Source organism: Rutidosis leptorrhynchoides, chromosome 7 (assembly GCF_046630445.1).
Source record: "Rutidosis leptorrhynchoides isolate AG116_Rl617_1_P2 chromosome 7, CSIRO_AGI_Rlap_v1, whole genome shotgun sequence".
Taxonomy (NCBI): Eukaryota; Viridiplantae; Streptophyta; class Magnoliopsida; order Asterales; family Asteraceae; genus Rutidosis; species Rutidosis leptorrhynchoides.
In genome coordinates, this window is record NC_092339.1 from 116,828,640 (window position 1) to 116,837,868 (window position 9,229).

The following is a 9,229-nucleotide window of genomic DNA, read 5'->3' on the forward strand; positions in this document are numbered from 1 at the left end:
TTATCTCTTAGTTGCAGAAGTGAATAAAGAATTACTGATGAAGAATCAAGAATCTCGTCCTACGGGTGCGCTAGCATTCCCTGATGCTAATGCTATTAACAATAATAATAATAATAAAAAAAGAAATGCACCTGGACAAGGACGTGGGCGAGGTCGTGGTCATATTGGCCAAAACCATCATCATGGAAATTACCATAACAATAATAAAAATCATAACTATGTTTGAAATCACCCTTATGGTAATGATCGTGGTGGTGGTCGTGGTCATAATGTTTACGGTGGTAGTGGTCGTGGACAAAGAAATAATAATCTACAAAATTATAAATTTCAACTACCATACAATCTCACAAATCATAATGTTGAAGGAAGCTCTTCAAAGAATATTGAAGATTCTTGTTATCGATGTGGTAAAATTGGACATTGGTCTAAGAACTGTCGAACAAATCAAAATTCTGTTAATCAATATCAAGAATCTCTAAAGGGAAAAGGAAAAGAGGCAAACCTTGTGGATGACCTTGATACAAAAATCACTGAGCCAACAAGTGACTACTTTAATGAATAAATTTTCTATTATATGTCCATATCAAATAAATGGATATAGATTTACGATCTATACCATATCTACTTTACTATATCTTTCCTTATTATGTACTTTCGTTTATAACATATTTTGAATGTAATATATTGATGAATTATGTACTCATTATTTGTTTCTCATATTTTGAAGTTCATGATGTACACTACTGGAGTGCAAAATCAGTCAAATGGTGGGAATCTTTGTATTGCAGACAGTGGTACCACACACACTATACTCAAATCTAAAAAATATTTCACTGATTTTAAAGCAACAGAAGGAACGGTACATACTATATCAGGTCCTGCGGATTTAATAAAAGGAATGGGAAAGGCAAAATTCATGTTACCAAATGGTACAAATTTTCTAATAAAAAATGCCTTATTTTCTCCCATGTCAAAGAGAAATTTGTTAAGCTTCTCTGACATATACCAAAATGGATATGATTATCAGTCAGTGACTACAGAAAATGATAAATACTTAAGTATCACTGACAAGAAGTATGTGATTGAAAAACTACCAACACTTAGTTCTGGTTTACATTATACAGATATAAATGTACCAGAAGCTCACGTGGTAGTTAATGAAAAGGCATGTGATCCTTTAATGATCAATCTGTGGCATAAAAGATTAGGCCACCCAGGATCAACAATGATGAAAAGAATAATTCAAAATACACATGGACATCCATTGACAGATCAAAAGATCCCTCATGATGCACTTATCCCATGTATATCATGCTCACTTGGAAAATTGATAATAAGACCATCACCTCTTAAGGTTGAAAAAGAATCACCAATGTTTCTTGAAAGAATTCAAGGTGATATATGTGGACCAATTCATCCACCATGTGGATCATTTAGATATTTCATGGTCCTAATAGGCGCATCTAGTAGATGGTCTCATGTTTGTCTATTATCAAGTCGAAATGTGGCATTTGCAAAATTTCTTGCTCAAATTATTAAATTGAGAGCACATTTCCCTGATTATACTATTAAAAGGGTGAGATTGGATAATGCTGGTGAGTTTACATCTCAAGCATTTAATGATTTTTGCATGTCTATTGGGATTGTTGTTAAACATCCTGTTGCCCATGTGCATACACAAAATGGTTTAGCCGAATCACTAATCAAACGATTACAGTTAATAGCTAGACCATTGATAATGAGAACAAAACTCCCAGTATCTGTATGGGGTCATGCAATTTTACATGCTGCATCATTAATTCGCATTAGACCAAGTGCAAGTCATACATATTCTCCTTTGCAACTTGCTTTTGGCCATCAGCCAAATATTTCCCACCTTAGAACATTTAGTTGTGCGGTTTATGTTCCTATCGAGCCACTACAACGCACTAAAATGGGTCCTCAAAGAAGGATGGGAATATATGTTGGATATGAAACATCTTCAATCATAAGATATATTGAACCCATGACGGGTGATGTTTTTACATCACGTTTTACTGATTGTCACTTTAATGAAACATTGTTCCCTAGATTAGGGGGAGAAATAAAAAATAAAGAAAATGATGTTTCATGGTGTGAACCTCAATTAATGTATCTCGATCCTCGCACAAAAGAATGCGAGACCGAAGTTCAAAAAATAATGCATATGCAAGAACTTGCGAATAAATTGCCTGATGCATTTACAGATACAAAAAGAGTGACTAAATCATATATACCAGCAGCAAATGCTCCAGCTCGAATTGAAATTCCAAAAGCTGGCAATAATGTCACTCTTGAGTCTTTGCCACGCCAGAAACGTGGGAGACCAATTGGTTCCAAAGATAAAAATCCTCGAAAAAGAAAATCAGCTGATAATGAGGTAAAAAAAGTGTTCAAGACGAACCACAAATCAATACTCCTTCTGCAGAGGAGATTGATGATGTCAATACGGAATTTCAATCAACTATGCACATTCAAAAATATTATGGAACCGAAATGAAATGAAGAATCTTGATGAGATATTTTCATATAATGTTGCATATGACATCATGAATGATGATGATGATCCAGAACCAAAATCTGTCATGGAATGTCAAAATAGACATGATTGGATCATTGGAAAGGAGCAATAAGAGCTGAATTTGAATCGCTCAATAAAAGAAAAGTTTTCGGATCTATCATTCTCACACCTAAAGATGTGAAACCTGTGGGATATAGATGGGTTTTTGTGCGAAAAAGAAATGAGAAAAATGAAGTTACAAGGTATAAAGCTAGACTTGTAGCTCAAGGTTTTTCTCAAAGATCGGGAATTGATTATGATGAAACTTATTCCCCTGTTATGGATGCAATTACTTTTAGATACTTAATCAGCTTGGCAGTTTCTAAAAATTTAGAAATGCATCTCATGGAAGTTGTGACTGCTTATCTATATGGATCACTTGATAGTGATATATATATGAAGATACCTGAAGGATTTAAGGTATTAGAAACAACCAATGCAAAACCCAAAGAAATGTACTCAATCAAGTTACAAAGGTCTTTATATGGGTTGAAACAATCGGGTCGCATGTGGTATAAACGATTAAGTGATTACTTGATAAGCAAAGGGTATACCAATAATCTTATTTGCCCATGTGTATTCATTAAGAAAACAACATCTGGATGTGTGATCATAGCCGTTTATGTCGATGATCTTAACATCATAGGTACAAATAAAGAGATCCATGAAGCCATTCAACTTCTAAAGAAAGAATTTGAAATGAAAGATCTAATAAAAACCAAGTATTGCCTTGGTTTGCAGATTGAGCATATGCCTAATGGTTTACTTGTACATTAAACAACTTATACTGAAAAGATTTTAAAACGTTGGACTGGACGACCAATATTCAACGGTTGCACAGTACTTCGTTTCGGTGACTACACTTGGTACGGTGTAGTGAGATTTCATAATAAAGGGAATATGCGACGTTGATTAAATGTTAAGTATGGTTATCAAGTGCTCAACCACTTAGAATATTTTTATTAAAATGTTTATGTATATTAAATCTTATGGTCTATATTTATAACGCTGCTAGCATTAAACCTATATCTCACCAACTTTATGTTGACGATTTAAGCATGTTTATTCTCAGGTGATAATTAAAAGCTTCCGCTGCATTATGCCGAATTTAAGCAGGATTTGGAGTATGCATATTTGTGTCAAAAATAAAAATGCATACCGAAAGATTTGTAATGTGAAATATGTTGGAAATCGTATTGTTATTATCAAATATAAAGTTTGTAAGAATAAGATTATCGCTATACGATAATCATTATTATGTTGTTTAAGCCTTTGGTTATAATAAAGGTTATGGTTTGTATCATAAAAAAGTATGCAGATTTTGAAAAATGTCACATATAGAGGTCAATACCTCGCAATGACACCAATAAGTACGTGACGTTTATAATTGATATGAACGGGACGCTACAGGTGGTATCAGAGCGTTGGTCTTAGAGAACCAGAAAATTTTCATTTGTGTGTCTTATCGAGTTTGTTAGGATGCATTAGTGAGTCTGGACTTTGACCGTGTTTGATTTCGAAAACTATTACTTATCCTTGTTGGTTAACAATTAATATGTAAATATTATGTGGTACTAACGTGCTAGTTGTTGTGTGATAGATGTCTGGCTTAGAACTTGTTATCACATTCAGCGACTCCAAACCAGAATCCTCAGATAGTGTTCCAGTCATTAACCTATCCGATGATAAAAACGACACCTTTGGGGAAGACTCACAATTTCTGGATGATTCAATTGAAGAGGAACCGGAAAGTGATCCTGAGGAGGAAGAAATACAGGAAATTACAAAAGACAAGTTCGAACAAGGAAAGAAACGAAAGGCTACTGAGTTGGTTTTTTCCCGTAATTTCCTGTATTTCTTCCTCCTCAGGATCACTTTCCGGTTCCTCTTCAATTGATTCATCCAGAAATTGTGAGTCTTCCCCAAAGGTGTCGTTTTCATCATCGGATTGGTTAATGACTGGAACACTATCTAAGGATTCTGGTTCGGAGTCGCTGAATGTGATAACAGGTTCTAAGCCAGATATCTATCACACAACAACTAGCACGTTTGTACCACATAATATTTACATATAAATTTTTAACCAACAAGGATAAGCAATAGTTTTCGAAATCAAATACGGTCAAGGTCCAGACTCACTAATGCATCCTAACAAACTCGATAAGACACATTAATGCAAATTTTCTGGTTCTCTAAGACCAACGCTCTGATACCACCTGTAGCGCCCCGTTCATATCAATTATAAATGTCACGTACTTATTGGTGTCATTACGAGGTATTGACCTCTATAAGTGACATTTTTCAAAATCTGCATACGTTTTTATGATACAAACCATAACCTTTATTATAACCAAAGGCTTAAACAACATAATAATGATTATCGTTTAGCGATAATCTTAGTCATACAAACTTTACATTTGATAATAACAATACGATTTCCAACATATTTCACATTACAAATCTTTCGGTATGCAGTTTTATTTTTGACACAAATATGCATACTCCAAATCCTGCTTAAATTCGGCATAATGCAGCGGAAGCTTTTAATTATCACCTGAAAATAAACATGCTTAAATCGTCAACATAAAGTTGGTGAGATATAGGTTTAACGCTAGCAGCATTATAAATATAGACCACAAGATTTAATATACATAAACGTTTTAATAAAAATATTCTAAGTAGTTGAGCACTTGATAACCATACGTAACATTTAACCAACGTCACATATTCCCTTTATTATGAAATCTCACTACACCGTACCAAGTGTAGTCACTGAAATGAAGTACTGTGCATCCGTTGAATACTGGTCGTCCAGTCCTGTTGGGGTTGTCAGGCCCGATAGATCTATCAACAGGATTCGCATTTACAATACCGCATGTAAACAGTAGTTATCTAGTTACAGGGAAGTATGCCAGTGGTACAACTCAACGTAGAATATATATTTTTAATCACTTGTGTCCATAACTTAAATCATAAAATGCATGTATTCTCATCCCGAAATATTTAGAGTTTAAAAAAAATGGGACTATATACTCACTTTTGCTTTGAAGATATATAACCCGACCTGGTCTCCGATAGATATCACGAACCTAACCATATATAATATATCAACATATTTTCTTTTCAAATAATCATTACATGTATACTTATAATACTTTCAATATCTAATAGTCCGGAGTTAGCAGTCCGATGTTAGTAGTCCACAATTAGTTGTTCAATAAAATAAATAAAGTCCCCATCGTATTCGTATTGATCGGAATTAATCTCGACCCATGGTACCGTGTTGTCAAATGACGTGTTGCGTACATAAAGTACCGTGTTGTCAAATGACGTGTTGCGTACAATCATGAGGTCTTATAATTAATCTTCTCGTATTGTTTACGGGTGGTCCTGAAATATGTAAAATCAAATCATGAGTAAATATATATAAAATATCATGTTAATTAGCCAAGATATGATTAGTTTGGTTTTAGTCAAATTATTTTCGTAGTTAAACTAGCTTCGGATACCCGATTTTGTTTTAGTCGTAGTTTCTTCAATACAACTCCGTTTTTGTTAGTTTAACTTGCCACTTCCTTGGATTGAGCCATTATTTATGAATATGAACTGTAAATACCTTGGTTTGCATTCAAAATCACAGGTTATAGGTTAAACTTTGACGAATCTTATGAAAGTGATCATTTCCGTCGTAAAAACAACATCTAGATGATCATTTATACAAAAATACTTACACTTTGAGTTACACCATGAGATTTTTATATATTAACATATTCATAAGAAATATCATTTTTCCAGAATATAAACTTCCAATTCAAAGTTTAAGATAATTTTTAATTATCCAACCCAAAACAGCCCCCGGTTGCACTCCAATGATGTAGATTCAGTTTTAAGGTGTTCTTTGTAAAATCAAGTTGTATCTTGTTAAGTTATCATATCATTATGATATATTACAGGTCTTTAAGTGTTTTAAAAGTCAAGTTAGAAGGATCTATTTAGTTTGCGAACAAGTTTGAAATCATTCAAACTATGTTCTTGTTGTTATGATTTGTATATTCTTAATAAGATAGTTATAATTGAACAAGATGATGAACAAAGGTTATACCTCAAGTATGATGAAGAAAGTTACTGAATAAACAAGATATGAACTTGTTCTTGATGACTTGGAAGATTAAGAAGTGAAATCATGAAAGAAACAAAAGTAGTAAGTAAGTTTATATCTTGATTTAAGATAATTAACTTACATAAATTGAATCAAAGTTTAAACATAGTTTTACCTTGATTATGAAGTTAGAAACTTATGAAGACCTTGAAGAATACTTGAAGGTTGAAAATGAGAGAGTTTAGAAGATCATTTATCTTGAAATAAAGTTGATATGGAAGTATATCTATGTATATGTAAACGTGTATATGTATGTATATATATAGATTTTAAGTTTTGATTTTTAGCTCATAAGTCTTCACTAACCAAGGCTGCTAAGAGCAGATAATTAAGGTCTAATAATTGGTATTTATCAATAGTAAATACATCTAGAAGCTGCGTATAATACGGGTATATATACCCTAGGTATACGTATAGAAATCTTGAGAAAACGGAACGAGAATTCAAATATAACTATCTTTTATGAATATACTTATATTGTTTTATGTATTTAAGCCCTTTAAAAGTGATTAAATATGTATTTATACGATACTTGTATAAGCATTATAGATTATAGGTATATATGTCAAAGAACGTTACGTATAGTTACCGTTTTGAAAACTTAAGTTAGTAGTCTCAAAGTATACTTATAACTCATTGTTATTAGTACACAATGATATGTTAAACCATCCTTAGATCATGTTAAATATGTATAAATACGTATATGTACACAATCATATAATTATCGTATGTTATATAGTTCGTGATATCATCGATCAAATTGGACGGTCAAACGCCGTGTAAAACTCTTTTTAAAAACACAAGACTCAACAATTTGGATTGCTTATCATGTTGGTAATGTTTAACTTATGTAAATATTAATCTCATATGTATAAAACGATCAGAAAAATCCGGGTCGTTACCATCTGAACGAAGTCATCAACATCTGGTCCCATTGCGAGGTACTGACCTAAATATGCCATGAATGAATCCAAGTAACATCTTTAAAATGAGCAAATGCACAGCGAAAGATTTCTTTCATACCTGAGAATAAACATGCTTAAAAGTGTCAACCAAAAGTTTGGTGAGTTCATAGGTTTATCATAACAATCATTTCAATATATTAATAGACCACAAGATTTCCGTTTATAAATATATGTACACTCGCAAGTGTATAAAAATATTCTATAAGTTGTAGGCACCCGGTAACAAGCCTTAACATTCATATTTTACGCTCTGAAGTACACCATTTCAGGTGTGTTTAAAATAACCTCGAAGTACTAAAGCATCCCATAGTCAGGATGGGGTTTGTCAGGCCCAATAGATCTATTTTTAGGATTCGCGCCTACCGTACATAGACAAGTAGTTTAATGTTACCAAGCTAAGGGTATATTTCTGGTTTAAACCCACGTAGAATTAGTTTTAGTACTTTTGCCTATTTCGTAAAACATTTATAAAACAGCGCATGTATTCTCAGCCCAAAAATATATATCGCAAAAGCAATTAAAAAGGGAGCAAATGAAACTCACCTAATGTATTTTGTAGTAAAAATACATATGACTATATTGAACAACAGAACAATGCAGGGTTGGCCTCGGATTCACGAACCTATATCAATTATATATATTAAAATATATAATCGTAGTCGAACAAGTTTATGTAATATTATTAATGGTTATTTTAGTGTATTGTAGGTTTTATTAATAATTAAATTAACTATGGTTATTTTATATACTTTAGATAAATAGTTTGTATTTATTATGAAAATATTAATGTTGTTATGTAATATGTATTAAATACATTCTTATTTAGTTATTTATTTGGTATAATAATATCAATAATAGTAAGTAAAAATTTGTATCTTTTTATGATAGTAATGATACTAAAATAATTAGTTTTAGTAATGAAACTGATATTAATAGTGTTGATAGTAATACCAATAATAATAATAATTATAATAATTTTAATATTAATGGTAAGGGTTTTGATCCTTATGATACTACTAATATTTAGTCTAACTGATAATATGGATACTACTTATAATAACACTAGTAAAAATCTTAATATTAATATTAATGATGATGGTAATTACTATACTAATACTTGTATTAATATTATCATTGGTAATCATAGTAATAGTAATCATACTTTTATAAATGCTAAAATCATATCTTTAATGATGATAATAATATTGGTAATAACAACGAATATATTAGTAATCCTAATGGTATTTATAATCATAATAATAAATAATAATCTTTGTAATAGTACATGTATTAATAATAATAAGTATTCTAAAGATAATAATAATAATGATAATATTCAAGGAAAAAGGGAACTACCTTTAAAGAATCGTTTTAAAAATAAATGCCCAGAACCGAGCTCGAACCCGTGACCTCTTGCACACTCTAACCAACACTTAACCATCCCTCTAAGTCTGTTTATCTGATTAAATACACTTCCCACTAATATTTATTCGTTATCTGTTGTTCATCATTCCTTCCATATTTAGT